This window comes from Athene cunicularia, assembly GCF_003259725.1.
Source record: "Athene cunicularia isolate RWA chromosome 9 unlocalized genomic scaffold, athCun1 chr9_part1, whole genome shotgun sequence".
Lineage (NCBI taxonomy): Eukaryota > Metazoa > Chordata > Aves > Strigiformes > Strigidae > Athene > Athene cunicularia.
In genome coordinates this window covers 7,204,726-7,218,990 of record NW_020799110.1, presented here as the reverse complement: position 1 = coordinate 7,218,990, position 14,265 = coordinate 7,204,726, and the positions used below count along the sequence as shown (strand labels likewise).

The 14,265-nt window shown below is 37.2% G+C and overlaps 1 protein-coding gene across 1 annotated transcript in view; it reads right to left on the bottom strand.

Annotated features, from left to right (window-relative positions):
* NAALADL2 (N-acetylated alpha-linked acidic dipeptidase like 2) overlaps positions 1–14,265 on the bottom strand; it is a 429,638-nt gene that overhangs the window by 369,238 nt on the left and 46,135 nt on the right. The window contains exon 2 of the mRNA XM_026854960.1: positions 13,536–13,614. The gene's annotated coding sequence lies outside the window, so the exon portion shown is untranslated. The remainder of the gene's footprint in view (positions 1–13,535; positions 13,615–14,265) is intronic.

Below are 14,265 nucleotides of genomic sequence, written 5' to 3'. Positions count from 1 at the left end.
GACACGGGGCGACTGGAGATACTTTCTCAAGATATTTCAGGCTAGGTAAATCTACCTTTAAAGTAGAATTTCTGAAACAAACTACCCTAATTCAAGCAAAAGTCTTATTTAGGAATAAGAATATCCCCACAGAGTCTAATGCTCCTCAAGCTTATCATTACATAAGCAGAAGTAAAAAAAAACAACTTTATGTCCTTTAATGAATCACTGTCAAGTTTTTCTGTGCACCTTCCTCATCCACACATGCAACTAGCTTTTACCGTGCTTAAACAGCCAAGTTTTGCTTGAAAAAGTAAATCAAACACCCCAAACCTGAAGCATCTGAGCACTAAATTCCAAAAGAACTTCTCACTTGGTTCACAAAATGAAGAGTTTACTAGCAAAAGCTCAGGCTTTATTTCTGCCTGATTATCAGATTAGCAGGGTTAAATCGACCATTCCACAGTCAGAAAATGCTCTTTATCAAGAAAGCAAAGAGAAATGCAAAACGAACTTATGCTTGAAAAATGAGCCCTTCATTATTTTCTTTTAGTTTGGCTGAGTTTTTGCTAGGTTTTTTTTCCCCCCCCGTTATCCTCAATCTCAGCTCAAGGCCCAAAATTTGCAGCCAGTGGTTCCCATGTTTCTCCAGGCTCATCCCTCCTAGAACACCGATTACTGTCAATGAGCTGAAGCTGCCCTCGGCCAGTTTAGACTCAGTGCAGGATGTGAGACTCCAGCAAACACCTGGGAAATATCTTCCCCACTGCACAACAGACACCAGCGACTTCCAGTTCCAATGCTGAACATCATTTTGAATTAATTTATTAAGTTTCCACTGGAAAGTATGCATGAAACATTCAATTGAAACATCCATTTAGTAGATGGAGGTCTTTTTCAGCTCAGTTCTAATGCGGTTTCCTCTATTTAAGGACAGACTAAATTGTTATTTTTGTGTGCAGAGTAATGCATAAATAAGAACTACACTGGCTTTGTGATTACTTCAAGAGTGACAAACCTACGTGGCCTTTCCTGAAAGTATCCAGTAGTACAGTTAATGAAATGAGCATGCAACAAAGGATACTGAGATTTTATTAAAGGGTCTATGTCTATTCCTGCTTTTCAAACATGTCTCTAATACGAAAAGAGATCTGCACCATCTTCCTGAAGCTCAAAGCTGACAAAAGGCACCTCAGACAAGGAGGAAAAAAGTATTTGCACACTGATCTTTATTTCAGCTCTCAAGCAAGGCCACTATGGTAAGTGCACCATTTACTATTAGCTTGATTGGGGAACCAAGACCTAGGATGCACATATCCCCTCCTGGGGAGAGGGGAGGAGCCTGTACAGAGAAACTCCTCCTTGACCATCAAACTTGGCAAGTCAGAAATTTAGTGCTGAGTTTCTATGTTCAAAAAAGCTTGAGTTGCTCTATATTTAAAAGACTTAATCAAGAACAGCAAGTTTATTTATCAATTAAGTTCTCCAGTGCAAAGCAAAATATATTTGGTAATTAACTGACAAGAAAAACATCTAAGGCATTTCTGCCCTCTCCAAACACAAACCATCCATCTCTTGAAAGACAGAAATCCTTAAATACCCTACGTTATTGTAACTTCTAAACATGGGAGAAATAATTAGTTTTTAACTTCAACACTGCATTCTGTGAGGTCATCCCTCATATAAAAAGGGCTACTAATTCCAAAGAAAACAGAAATGTAAGGCAACAAAAATAACTATGCTTTTCAGCTGCTGAGTACCAATGCTTCCTTTAAAGACTAGGATTCTGATTTTAGGCTTTTAGCACCTACAAAAGTATTATATGGTTTAACTTCTAGAATTTTATCACATCACTTTCTGTTAACTCTTAAATAGTTTTAAGAATTCAAGAGATGAGAGTGGTAGCACTGAAAATACGTCTTCCTCTGAAACGAACCTACAAGTGGGAATAGCGCAAAAAGGACTGAAGCTGAAGATTTTTTCACACTCCCTCTTCCAACAATGACTGATGGTGAGAAATGGCCAGCTTGGTTTTATGTTCTCCTAAAACTGTTGGGCCCACTTGCGTGCAATGATTTAAATGGAGTGCTTTCTAAAGGAAGAGCTCTTAATTCATTCACTCTCTCTAGAAAGACCCAAATGTGAAAATGCAGTGGTTTTGTTCTGCTCCCTGAAGAAGAGAGAAAGTTATTCTGTATATTTGCCATACAACAACTGCAATGTTTCTTAATTCTTAGGAGTGCATTTGAAGGAGAATGAAGATAACAACAATCAGGGCTACGCAAGAAAAGAGCTAGACCTTACGCGGTGCATAGCACCATGCCAAACAGATCACTGCATCATACTGCAAACGTCATCAGCAGTGACTCTAAGCCCAAGTTCCGTGTCATTAGAAAGAGAGTGCTATCCACCAACAGCGATAAGGTTTGCCAGAGGATATGAATAGAGTCACAAGTTTTCAAGAGTAGCATGGCAAACCTAGAGAGAGAGGCCCTCACGACTGAAAGCCTTCGAAAAGCAAAGGGTCCTGTCAGCGCTGACCAAATCGCTGTCAGGACTCTCATTTCTACTCAAGAATCTAGACATTTTACAGATATTTTAATGCAAGCAAAATAATATCATCAACAGCTAACACAGTGCCATTCTTTCAGTAATGCGTTTCAAGCTCCCAGAGGTATTATGCTACATACTCTATAAATGTAATAGAAAGACTGGGGCAGCGGGAAGGGGGTGGGGTGCTGTCCCAAAGAATATAGTTTCAACGTTTTAAAAATGTGAATAATGAGGCACACTTATTACATGTGAAATTGCACAGATAATACAAGTCATATCTGGAACTGAAATGTAAGCACCAGGAACATGCAGAGTTCTTTTACATAAATCACAACGATAACTCTGTGATCCAGATTCTGGGAAAGCTTTTAAATGTTTTAAAGCGTATCGCAGGAGAGGAGCAGTCAAAGTTTCTTGTAGTGCCTACCTGTCTGGCACCACAGACTGACATTTTTCACAGGAAAAAATTACAGATATTTCACTTTGAACAATGGCAGGAGTGCTAGGAGAAAAGGGTGCCAATCCTGTCTCCCTCAAAAAAAACAGAGGAGCACAGGTACTTACATTCAGGTTTTTATATGGTTGGTGTTTGCAGGGATTTTTTTTTTGTTGTTGTTGGTGGTTATTTGTTTGGTTTTTAAGAGCGACGTGGCTAATTTATTTGTTCCGTGGAAAAATGGTACAGTAAAAGGAACAGTATTATCTGGTTAGCCTCCAAATTAAAAGCAGTTGTTTAGCCCACAAGCTCAATTAAAATAGGAGATGGGAGGGAGAAAAATATTTTCTTACTCAATTACAATGGATTAAATACAAAAGTAAGGATAACCAGTCTCAAAAACCACAGTGAAATACGTTTTCAATGTTCATGCAAATGATGCGCTAAAAAAAAAGAGCAACTGCGTGCCAGCAGGCAGACAGCGCGCAGAGCTGAGCAGTGAGTAAAACCCAAAACAGACTTACTCCATCATGGCTGAGATTTTCAACCCACATTCCTCTGGTTTGTCTTGAGTTTTATTGCCCAGTCTAGTTGTGGTAAACAATTTTTCGCCAGTTCCAAGGAGTTTGTGGTATAAAACTTCATACAGATGCAAACATCACCACTTTGGAGCTTAGCTGGAAACAAAGTATATTTGTTCTTATTTATTTCTAAGGACTAATTACAGTTCACAGACTTTTTGACAGAAAACTACTTACCGTCAGAAAAAATTAACTTTGTTGAAACTACTTTTATGGTGAAAATATCTACTTTTAATGATGAGTCTTCTATTGAGAAAGTTTCTTGGGTTCAAATATGCTTTTGGTTTTTTGTTGGCTTTTCTCTATTTGTTTCAAGAGACCACAAAAGTCTCCAAAACACCACTGTAACCTGCAACATACCCATGTGGACCGAGGAGAACTAAGATTTAGAGCTTCCAAACCCAACAGGAGGTTTTTTTTCCCTACTGGCCACTTTGTTGGAGGACGGTTGCAGAAAGGAGCAATCTCCTTTTTCAAAAGCACATCCAGCTCTCCCTGATCCCTTGCTGAGTGAGAAAAATCACATGCCAAGGGAATTTATTAGTATGCAGAGGCAAACAAGGTTCAAAACGTCCACAGAGTTTTCATTAATTTTTGTTGGTTTGTTAATAATGCATACATTACTTTTTGCAATACCTGAATTATGGATAATTGTTCTGTCTCGCTGAGATCTATCAGCCCTGACATGATTGACAAATGTAACACAGCAGAGGGGGATCTAAGACTACAGTTCAATTGGTGACCCCATTTGATAGCTTTATGACCATAAAAAAACCATCTGTGTCTCTCTACTTTGAAAGTCCTGATTTGGAAACCTGAAACAAGAGCACTTTGACAGTTTTCCTCAACAAAGGTATTTTTCCCTCCACAGAAAACAGATGCTTTGTTGAAATGTTGTTTCGAAGTTTCTTTAAGTATCTTTTTCTAATCAGTTCCTGCTGCTCAGTTTTCATTCAGAAAGCTTTAGATACCAAACCTAAAAAAAATGTTAGCAATCATAATCAGCAATGGCCTCCTGATCCACTTCTAGTGTTTTTAGACTTCCTACTTAATGAAAACATAGATGAGTCTGTAGAAAATAAATAACAATTCAAGCTGACTTCAGCAGCTAGAAGATGAGGGCACAGAAGCTGAAGCTTCAAAGACGTTAGTATAAACTCGGTTTGTAGGAGATAGGAAAGAGAAGAATTAGCTTCTTTTTCCTTCTAATTTGTTCTGTTTGGTATTAAACAAAATCAAATTATGCAAATAAGTATAAAGATCTGATGCATGGAAGATGACATTTTATAATTTGGTCCTGCAAATGATAGTAGTGCAGAGTATATAAGGTCTAGCAAAAAGGGTATAACAATCACTGCCCTTCACTCCACTTGATTATTTACAAAAGCAGTGGAATTAAGAGTGCTTTTTAAAGATGCTGTTTGTTTTATTTAAAAATCGCTGCACCATTTATTTCTACCACCCTTACTTCTGACGAATCTTGTAGTTATAATTGAAAGCAAAGGATAAATTGCATGACAAAAGTAAATAGCTTAAAACACAGAGAGCAAAAGGGCGATGGAATGAAAAATGTTTTTCTAGTATTTGTTGGCAACTGAGAGCCAATGCTATAAATGCTAACCAATACTCAACTTCATCTTGCACAACTAAGTAGTAAATCTTACTGTTCTAAGATCACATTGGGAAGCACAAAGCCTAACAACCTGATACATGGAAAAGCTAATCTGTTTAAAAAAAAAAAAAAAATAAATAAATAAATCACCATTTTATCCTTACTCTACCCTTTTAGAGAAAGCACTTCAAAACGCAAAAAAGAGCGATCTTGTGTTTAGATTTTGGCAAGATGAACACTCATCTCCAGCTACATCTAGCACAGCTGGGAAGAGTAGTGGTTTAAGTAGGTCAGCTTGCATTCCAGCCACTTACGTAAGCTTTTGAAACAAACACACTGTAGAAAATACAGGGATTTAATATGGAGATGGATCTTCAAGCCAGTGAAGACTTGGACACCGAAGTATCTTCTACCCCAGCAAATATAGAAGAGTTAGGAAGAATTTTATGTGTGAATCTTCAGTCACTAAAGACTGTTCCAACAGAAGAGGTGTAAAATATATATATATATATATGTGCATGTATATATAAAGATACACATATATCTGTATGTATATCTTATGAAGAAGCAATACTATGCTAACAAATTACCTCACTTAGTGGAACTGCCACATACAGCAAGACAGCCATTTCATGAAATGCCGTGAGTTGCAATACGTACATCCCATTGAGTGCGACAAGCTGGCAAAGCAAAGCAACAAAACTCAGCTTTGTCCTATCATCAACCAGGCTAAACAGTGAGTCTCTGCATAGGAAGTCTGACAAATGTTTTTGATGCGTACACACCTATCGACAAATGAGGGAGCATTCTGACAAAAAGTTGTCACTAAAATGATATTCCTACAGCCATTTATTGCTTTTATAGCCAGTAGATGTGCTGCCTCCTCGTGCCGGGTATGATCATCTCCTGAAGCTATAAGCTGATTCAGTTCACTGATCCCACAGTTTCGCCAGCAGAAAGCTACTTACTTTCCCCTGATCACTTCTCAGTTTTCTGCTACTTCAAAAATGTTCATCAGCCCACAAAGAGTATGGCACATGGGAACAAGACGGCTTTTTTTTGGTGCTGACAAGCTGTTAGGTGAGCTCAACCTCTCTGATGCAGCTGCAACCACGAGGTATGCACGTATACCTGCAGACTAAGTTCCGCACACCCGTAATTTACCATCTCCTCCTCTCCAGTGAGATACTTTCACATCACATCTGCTTACAACCCTCTGCAGATAAGGCACATCTCATTAGCCTGTAGTAAAGCACATCTCATTAGTTTTTAACAACTAGTCTGCAAAACCAGATGTGTACGTGACACGGCACTTGAACTATACAAACCAAGGCTCAGATTCTGGCCTGGAACACCCTCCTTTGACAGCAGGACACATGCATCACACTGGAACTATGCTTCAGACTGAATAAATAATTCCTTTTTTCCAAACTAGTTAGTTCAATTATTTACTATAAGTAACTCCATACATAAAGCATTGCTAGTATGGAATAAAAATCTTCATTGTTGTTTGCATCTCTGAATTATCTATGCAATACTCCTAAAAACCAGAATGAGCTATATTTTTCCAGAGAGTAAAGACAGCAAAATCTTATTCTCCCCAATTGAGAGAGAAAAAAAGTCATTTATAGATTAGCATTGTTTTCCATTTCTCCCCAAATCTGCAATAAAGTTTTATTTTTCCCAATTCCAGTTGCAGTGATGTATTCTTGGAAAACACAGCTGCTGGCTTTGTATTTACTAGTATACAGTCATGGAATTGCTTAATATATTTTCACATAGATTTTTATTTTTTTTTTAATACAGAAACAACATAGGAAATGAGATCTAAAATACATTACCTGTGCCCCTTTCTCCCTGCTTACACACCATGCACTTGTTTCATATGCTTTAATCAATAAATTGTCTCTGTATCTCAACAGGGTATTACGTAAGGCAAATAAAACAGGACGGAAGGCAAATATAGGAAGATCACTTAATTCTGTGTCCATAACTAAGAAAAGGAATCAGAAACTCTATGCTCATAGTACACAAAAAAAATTTAAAGAAAAAATTAAAAAAAAAAATCTTTTATCTCATGTCCTCTCTGGGTTGATCTTTCTGTGGCTTTCTATGTTTGACTCCCATAAGAAAAGCAAAAGCCCAATAGAAGTTACTACAGTATGAGGCAGTAGAAGAAAATTAAAGATAACCCATGCAAAAAATAGGTTGAAAGTTTCAAAACTGGCTGATTTAAAGCTTCATTTTAAAACACAAACTATCTAAGTTTTCTTAATCAATGTTCCAGTATAACCAACATGTTAACAAATTAGCAGCACTGAAATTTTGTAAAACACCAGGAGGTATTCTGACAGCATGCTGAAAGCATTTAATGTATCCCACTTGGATTCCTTACAAGTTAGGCAACAATTATTTAAAGTTTAAAATTATTTAATTTGGTTGTAAATAAAAAAGCATTTCTGCTAACCTTACAGAAGTTGGGCAGGCTTTTTTCAGAAGCACTGCATTGTACAAACTGCTATAATTATTATTTTTTTTAAATCTCATTGACACTTGCTTATTTTCTTGGTTCAGTTATAATAATTTTTATGGTATTTTGCTGTCTTAAAATCTATTAGATGGGAATAAATAGCCAAAAGTTTGGACATCTTTGACATGAACAGATTCATAAACCTTGAATTTGTAATCTTTCATTAATATAGTAAAGCACAATTTTAAACACTTGGATCCAAAGTTTCTGTTATAGCAGTGTAGTATGCAGTTGCTTCAGTAATAGTGTCTATGTTTAAGTTAATACAACTATATCAGCAGACACTTAAACATGCAGATGAGGAGAAGGAGCAATCTTACCTCCAGACCAAAACTGCCCTTAAAAGAACACAAGTTACCACAAAATAACAGTCCAGAGCAGTTTATCCAAACTTTCCCATGAATCACCGTAAGGCACAAAACATTTCTCAATACCCTATGGCAAACTCAGGGCTTGAAACGTAAGTATTAAACCATTAAAAAGATAAATAGTACTTCAGAAGCCACAGTTTACAACATGAAGAACTAAGGAGAAAGACCCATTTTGCTAACGACAACTGCCTTAAGGCTTTGGTTGTACAAACTGAAGCTTTTCAAACCTTTCACCTGGTTTTCTGAGGCTCTCCAGTTACAAGGCAGTAATTCTACACAGTTGGCTGCTGCTATCTTGCCTCTGTGCATTTGCATGGGGACAGAGAGAGAGAGAATAGATTGTGCAGGGAAAAAAAGTGAAATGAAAACACTGATTTTTGTTTAATTATTCGAAGTCTGATAATTACAAAGTGTCCAGTAAACATAATGGATTTCTTTGTAGCTTCCATCAAAACATTTCCATAGGAACAACACACTATATTTTGACAGCTGGTCAGGTTTCACAGGGTGCCAAATGCTCTAAAAAGTTTCAGTCTTAACAGCTATTAACAAAAACAATGAACCCAACGAGAAAAAAAAAAAAAAAAAAAGGAAGAAAAGGAAGTAAGCACTCTGCAAGTGACAATTGCTCTTAAGAGGTTTTGGGTTTTTTTCTTTTAAGACTTCCTAAGGTAATACAACTGCAGATGTATATACATTGACCTCACTTTTTGCCTGGTGGAAGAATCTGGCATAAAATGGCTAGGTAGATCTCCTGTCCAACAATGCAAAACAAGAATCCAATCTGTGTCCTACAGCTTTCACGTTATCATTAGGCACCAAAGTTGTTCTTGAGAGCCAAAAGAGCTAAGAAAATTACTGCCTCTGGCAATATCAAAACTACACAGCCTACCAGATACGTCACAAGCTGGGTCTGCAAGCCATTTGCAATTTTTTCCTTAATAATTTAGTCCACGGAAAAGAAAAAAGTTACTAATTCAGTATTCACATAATGATAAACACATTCACGTGGTAATGTCCATCTGCTTTTCCATAAAGGCCTTCTAGAGAACACCAAATTAACAAAGGCCACCCTTCATCTCCCTAATGAAGCACTGCCTACATAGAATTATACTGCAGCAGAAAGATCTACAGCTCATACTGACACCCGCGTTCAAAATTCACCTGAACTGTCGTAAGAACAACTTGTACAAGGTCAAGTCTGCCATACTCCTCAGTGTACACACTTTTCTCAGCCTGATGCTATTTCACTGTAAGAAGGGAAACAAAGTAGATGTGTCACTTCATAACTGTGTTCCAACCACAGAAAAAGGCAATCGTCTCAATTGCAATTACAACACGAGCCCCAGCTCATCGTCTTTCAGCATTGAGCGTATCGATGGTCATTTTCAGAGGGCTCTCAGTCTAAGAAAACATAACTTGAGCTGGAATGAGATCTAAGAGCTTGCAATTTTAGGCAAATCTCTTAGTAAACATGGCTCTCGCCTTGAAAGCAAATTAACTGCATGGGACAGAATTCACAACATGATTTGTTCCTTTAACTAAAACACTTAATTTGCTTCCATTCTTCTTGTGTTTCTTTTAAAAATAATTAATACATAGAAACAAAACATGTAATATATAAATCTAACCCAACTCTGACACATATTGAGAATGAAACATGCAAAAAAAGCAGAAGTCGGTCTTGAGGAGCTCAAGAGATGAGCCAATTGTCAACTCCTATGTACTGAGAGGGGCCTCAGCCCATCCTCCCTGCGTTGCCAGGCAACCATTCCTGTATCCTTAGCTGTATTCATTAGCCATTAACCACCATCAGGCTCCCTTTCTTTTCTCCCTCACACAGGCTCCCACTCTGAGATCTGTGAAGGGGAGGGGGAAGTTAAACAAGATGACTTTCTTCCTGATCAGAAGTAACAGTTTGAGTTTTAATAGCTAATAGATTTTAGCCAATTCAGACAATTCATATAATTGCTTTGTAGTGAAAGATACACCATGATTATAAGGTACAATTCTTTTAGTACCAGGGCTCTGTTAAAAGTCGACATTAATAGAAATCTTCTAAAATGCCTATTATTAGACAGTGATGATCTCATGCTGACAGTACTAAAGTGCCCTTTGAATTTGTAAAAAATAAAATAACAGATGACAGCTTTTTAACTCCAGAAGAATGGCATTCAACATGCGGAAATGCTATTCTAAACCCTGTCTAGAAAAATAAGAATCAATTGATCTCAGAAGTAGAAATGTGTTCTCTAATTTATTCCATGGAAACAAAGTAACACTTCCACAACTAGAACTACTGACCCACTGTTCTTAGCATCAACATCGTGTCTCTTACCTTTTCTATTTTTGACACCTCCATGGGGACATGTTTTCAGGTCTGTCAACCATCACTGAAAAAGGAGCCTGATTAGAGATTATTAGGACAGGGACCGTGAGTAAGACTGGAAAATATCCTTACAAGGAAAGGCTAAAAGAGCTTAATCTGATATTTTAGTGGAAGTTTGGGTGTGATTAACCAGCGGTCTAAATAACTAAGCCAGGATCAGAAATACAATAGCATGAGGTTGTGCAGGTAAGCACAAAAAAAAAAAAGGTGCTATTTTCAGTGCTTCAAGCTGATTCACGCAAATTCAAGAACAGAACAGGGCAAATGTTTTCCAACAGGGTAATCTGTTGGGCATGTTTCCAAGAACCATTAGAGCTTTTCCATCACCAAAATCTTCAGGATTGGAGGCTTTTGCTTTGTTTTAAGTACAGAAATAATTATCCCAAGGAACGCCTATTGCCTCCAGTCAGGACAACTACAATGGTCGCTCCAGCTTTGAATTACTCCATGGTCTGTATATAGCAACTGCCAGGGGAAAAAAAAAAAACACACCACAAGACTTTTACATTTAACATGAAGAACTGGTAAGAGAAGGAACAGTGCTATCACCCAGAACGCCTACTCTCCCACAAGTCCTTTATAAGGCTCCTGGGGGGTTTGTTATACACTTCATGAACCAAGACATCAAATGAATGAAATTTAGCAAAGCATATGTAATGCACAGAAACAACTGTTGTGTCAAAAACTACATGATGGAGACAGTTCTACAGGACAGAAGGAAACATTGTGACTACTACTGTTTATTCCTCAGAGCACAAAAGCATTCCTGTGGTCTCATGGTTCACAAAATTTTCTTCTGGTTGTGTCCACACAGGTCACTGAAGATTCTTTTTCACTTCCAGATTAAACTTCTGTAATTTTCACCCAAAGCAGATTGCGTGAGAAAAAGGATTTTGTGTTGTCCATTTTATAATTACTTTAGTATAACAAGCACAGTCATGCCTATTTGCTAATTAGACAAACGCAATACTGATCGCTAACAGATTTCTTAAATATTTCTCTCTGATGTCAGAGCCTAACAGAAACTTGAGAACTATTTAAACCATGAAACCATTGTGATACAACGAACTGTCAAAGTGGTTTGGTAGCACCAAACACAGCGAAGAGAGAAAGCACAAGAATCTGAAACGATTCTTGCTGTGACCACATGGCCCAGAGGTGTCGGGAGAGTTCCCATCTTCAGGGACAGCAGCCTCTCCACAAGCCCATCTCTCCATCTGTTAGCCAAGGTAACCACTTACTGTGCTTACGGGAAGCGTTTCAAATATAGCATGGAAACAGCCATCCTGGCCACACAGAGATACCTCTCTGAACTACTGGGAAATGCCGTTTTGCTTTTTTATTTCTTGTGACTGCCTAAATTCTATAAGCATATTGTTGTAATTTCTAGAGCCAGATAACTTCATCATTGCAAGTTCTTCTGTCTTGATCCCTAGATCATTAAAGCTTCAGTTCATTAACACTGTATCAGTATCATGATAGCAATTTAGAGTTCAATATTTGCTAATACTAAGACATTCTGACCATCTGTGAGTCTTTGGGCATTTCCCAAGTATGTCAAATATCAAGTTTTAATACACACTTACCTGGAGTCTTACTATAGGAGCAGCTGCATTTAAATACTATTCAAATCAGAAAATTATTAGTAGCAATTTATTTAAATAACTCCACAGTCCTTAAAGAAAACTTGTAATTCTCATGAAGTCCTTAGAGAAGAATCACAATTCCCACCCTAAATGAGATACAACCAAGCCCACAATAGTGTCATCAGGCGGAACAAATTTATAAAACAAAACTCTTATCCAGCTATGGGTTGCTGTCCTACTCCATGGGCAGGCTCACTGAAGGCCCAGCACTTCTTTTGAAAGAATTCCTGACAGCTTTATTTTGATCTCCTTTTACAAGCAAAACTACTGAATCTGATCTGGTTCTAGAAATACCTGACACTTAGGGGCAAAACCTGGGCCTTTAAACCAAATACACAACTGAACATATTTTCACAGTGATTTTTTTCAAATGTATTGTGCTTCCTGGAACTTGCTTTTATGGCAAGTGGCAGTATCACAACTCCCGATACTACGGATATGAAGCATGCGGTTTCCATTACATCGAAAGTTAGAGAAAGTTTCACTTCAAAATAATGCTTTTTGAGTATAGCAATCTCACTGATCCTGCATCCACAGACATAGCTGTGCAAGTAGATCCAAAAAGTTTCAAACATTGAAAATTACCTGTTTTGAGTGATTTCAAATGAACAAACAAGACACAGTGAAGAGTTGAATGAGCTATGGCCATGATAAAGGACTAGTCAGTGGAGATTAAGAATACTTAGCTATACTTGCAAGCAATAAAGTTAAAATTATTTTCTGCGAAAATTTCACAACACAAGCTTGCCATATCACCATGGAACACAGTAAGTTAAACAATTCTGGAGTAGAAAGACTAAAAATATGCAGTGTTAGAGGATACATCTTCCATATACATGAGAAACCAAAGCATATAGATATATAATGAAAACTGTAGAGTGCTGAAAATTAGTCTCTGGTTTGGCTCTTAATTTCCTACAGATATTTAATTATTCCTTCATCATTTTCACTGCCTTACTTTCTATACCAGGAGTATGGTACCATGAAAATAAAATTAAGAGGAACAAAAATGTGAATTCCCATTCTAGCAATTTTGTTTGCAACTGAGCTCATGAAATAAAGAAGCTAGAGTTGCAACCTGATTTTCAATTATTTATACTTTGCTGCCTTCGTAATTTCATATTTTCCATTCAATTATAGTGATCTCTGCTTCACATGCATATTCAATTTTTAGACAAAAACAGACACTTGCCAAGGCAGTAAGACACATAAGCATTCATGCCACTGACTGTCATTTTGTTTAATTACTGAAGCTTACCCAAAATTATTGGCTCATGCTTACACTTTATTTTGACTAAACACTAAGTTTTGCAACTTAACTCGTTGAAATGCTGTCTTTGTTCTGAGCACGTAATATCCTCACATTTCTTTTTCAAACACAACTATGATGAGAAGAAAAGTTTGAATAGATGTTTGATACTTATTTTTATTTGTTTACCTTAAAGCCAAGATGGGATCAGTTTTGTAGAAACTTTTTCATGAAGGCATATTTTCAATCTGGCCTCTACATTAATTCTCTGCAAAAGAGGAACGCACCACATTTTACAACACTACTCATCGAAACAAAAAATTAAGCATTTGCAATGATGTAAATATAAATAGAAGATGCATTTTCCTGACACAGCAGCAAAGTAAAATGTATTCTTAAACATGCTGGTACTAATGAAGTATTTTTCTCACTTAAAAAAAACAACAGTGACCGCCTAAAATGTCAAAAACAATGCCCTTGCATCCAGCAAAGTCTGGTTCATGAAGTAGCAGCAGAGAACTTGTGGTGGTTCTTCTGCTCTACTACAAAACACTGGACAATAAACAATTGCCTTGTTTATCCATCAGTAAAGTAGAAGTGTTCTTATTACAAAAAAACCCTGATATCCTGATCATTTCAATTTTTCACCTATTTCCCACTAGCAAACTCATTATCACTCACATAAATCTTCCTCATTCTTTTAATGAAATGCAAAAGGCATCAATGTGTTCCTTCCCCAAGCAAAACAAGGTAGCTCAGTACATATTTAAACAGTCTCTGCCTATATTGCTGCAGCTCAGTACTAATCAAAGCTTATTATAAAGATTCCACAGATAACTCCACTAATAACCCTGTGTTGCCGCACCACATGAATTATAAAACAAAGGAAAAGAAAGGATCAATAGTAACCAAGTTGTGC